Consider the following 3,227-nt stretch of genomic DNA (forward strand, 5'->3'; position numbering starts at 1 on the left):
AAAAAAAAAAAAAAAGATAACTAATGAGAACCTACTGTATAGCACAGGAAACTCTACTCAATGCTCTGTGGTGACCTAAATGGGAAGGGAAGGAAACAAAAAAGAGGGGATATATGTAAACATATGGCTGATTCACTTTGCTATGCGGTAGAAGCTAACACAACATTGTAAAGCAACTATACTCCAATAAAAATTTTTTTAAAAAAAGAAAATTTACAAAAATGAAAAAATAACCATAATGGGTAGATACACTGTGAAGTGAAAAAGGCAAGGGGCAGAGCAATGGACAGAATATATTACAATTTGTAGAGTGTATGTGTGATATAAATGTCTCTAGAAAGACTCACAAGAAACTGGTAAGAATAATTGCCTCTGGGCATAGGTAAAATATTCTCTGACATAAATCGTACCAATGTTTTCTAAGGTCACTCTCCCAAGGCAGCAGAAATAAAAACAAAAATAAACAAATGAGACCTAATCAAACTTACAAGCTTTTGCACAGCAAAGGAAACCATTTTAAAAAATGAAAAGACAACCTACAGAATGGGAGAAAATATTTGCAAATGATGCAACAGACAAGGGATTAATCTCCAAAATATAAAAGCAACTCAACAACAAAAAAACAAATAACCCAATCAAAAAATGAGCAGAAGACCTTAATAGACATTTCTCCAAAGAAGACATACAGATGGCCAGTAGACACATGAAAAGGTGCTCAATATCACTAATTATTAGAGAAATGCAACTCAAAACTACAATGATCTCACACTGGTCAGAATGGCCTTATTAAAAAGTCTACAAATAACAAATGCTGGAGAGGATGTGGAGAAAAGGGGACCCTCCTACACTGTTGGTGGGAATGTAAGTTTGTACAGCCACTATGGAAAACAGTACGAAGGTTTCTTAAAAAACTAAAAATAGAATTACCATATGATCCAGCAATCCCACTCCTGGGAATATACCTGGACAAAACTATAATTCAAAAAGATACATGCACCCCTATGTTCACAGCAGCACAGTTCACAGTAGCCAAAACATGGAAACAACTTAAATGTCCATTGACAGATGAATGGGTAAAGATACAATGGAATACTACTCAGCCATAAATAAGAATGAAATAATGCCATTTGCAGCAACATGGATACAACTAGAGATTATCATACTAAGTGAAGTAAGTCAGAAAGAGAAGGACAAATGTCATATGATATCACTTATATGTGGAATCTAAAATATGGCACAAATCAACCTATCTACAAAACAGAAACAGACTAATAGACATGGAGAACAGACTTGTGGTTGTCAAGGAATGGAGGAGGGAGAGGGACGGACTGGGAGTTTGGGGTTGATGCAAACTATTACATTCAGAATGGATAAACAACAAGGTCCTAATGCATAGCACAGGGAACTATATTCAGTCTCCTGTGATAAACCATAATGGAAAAGAATATAAATAAAGAATGTCTCTATGTGTATAACTGAGTCACTTTGCTGTACAGCAGAGACTGGAACAACACTGTAAATCAACTCTACTTCAATAAAAAAATTTTAAAAACAAAAACAAACGAAAAAGAATGATTGTTTCTGAGAAATGGGATTGGAAATACTAAGTTGAAGTTGAGGGGGGAGATCAAAGGTGAAGAGTAGACTTTTATGCTGTATACTCTTTTCTCTTTCTCTCTGTGTGTGTGTGTGTGTGTGTGTGTGTGTGTGTGTGTGTGTGTGTTTTAATCACGTGCATGTACTTTCATTTCAAAACAAAACGGGAATGCATGAGGTTGCCCAGATTTGCAAGGCTCAGGTGTCTGGGGCATACTCGAGCTCAACCAAGCTACCTTGGTTGCAATCTCTCATTAGTAGGCATGGAACATGTACAACTTTCAGAAAATTAAGGCCCAAACAGCTCCACTGTGCCCTGCCTAGAGAGATCTGAGGGCCAACATGAGAGGTAAGGAAAAAGTGATGGGAAAACTGAAAGAGAGATGGGCTTGGTGGAGGCAAGGAAAATGTGAGTTGGAAATCAAGAATTTAGCCCCACTCAGGGGACAGCTCCCAAGGTCAGTGTAAATCTGTGTCCCATTCAGGTCTTTCCCGACGAGCTCTGGAAGGCATTTCAGCCCATCACAGTGAGGCAACATCTTCCACTTGTCTCTAATTACTCTGACAGAAAGTTTCTAATGATCATTTGGCTTGCATGTGTCTTGCTCACAGAGAAAATATGTCCCAATCAGCAGAGGGAGGGAGGACTAACGTGTGATTCTGATCCACGTTGCAGTTATATTTTTTATTGTATTTAAATAAATTTAAAAATAAAGTCATTTGTACAGAGACAAGGTAATAGTCTTGAAAGAGTTTTCATCTGTTTCCTAGAATTTCCTTCTATTAGGACAGCTATTAAGATAGCAGTCCAGTGGTTAAGACTCAGGGCTTCCCTTCCCTGGTGGCGCAGTGGTTGAGAGTCCGTCTACCGATGCAGGGGACATGGGTTCGTGCCCCGGTCCGGGAAGATCCCACATGCTGCGGAGATCAGTGCTTTCACTGCCGTGAGCCGGGATTTGATCCCTGGTCGGGGAGCAAAGATTCCGCAAGCTAAGCAGCGTGGCCAAAAAAAAAAAAAAAAAAAAAAAAGCAAAACCATGAAAGCAGGGGGGCCAAAAAAAAAAAAAAAAAAAGACAGCTAAACCATTAGATATTCATTGGCTCAGGGAAGGTACGTGACAGCAGAAAACAGGAAAAAAATAGAAACTCTTTTAGCTTTGTGCTTCAAAAGCTAGCTCCTTAGAATTTTTAGAAAACTGATCATGGCAAGCTTTGAGAGCTGTATGAGCAGGCCTTCCCTGACCACTTTTCTTACCACTAGAAAAGGATTCACTACATCTGGTGAAAGAAAAGAATTAAAGGGGAAGTGATGAGTTTGACAGCAGTGTGACCTGAGATAGAGGGTCTGTGGGCTGCTCTCCAGCTGGAACACTAGGATATAAACCAGGGCCAACCCCCCAGATGGGATTATGGAATCCAATAGCGGAAGAGACCTGTGCCCATAAAACTGCATAGAATCCTGGGGAGGTAGCATACTATCGGAGGAGAGAGAGCTCTGTGATCTGTGTAGGCAGATAGCCTCAAAGTCTAAACCATCATTATGGAGCAGCAACAGAACGGGTCTCATACATCCAAGGGAGGCAAAGAAATAATTGAGAGGAACTGACTAGAGGTGAAGTGTTGTGGAGATG

This window comes from Neophocaena asiaeorientalis, unplaced genomic scaffold, assembly GCF_003031525.2.
Source record: "Neophocaena asiaeorientalis asiaeorientalis breed wild unplaced genomic scaffold, Neophocaena_asiaeorientalis_V1.1 scaffold7, whole genome shotgun sequence".
NCBI lineage: Eukaryota > Metazoa > Chordata > Mammalia > Artiodactyla > Phocoenidae > Neophocaena > Neophocaena asiaeorientalis.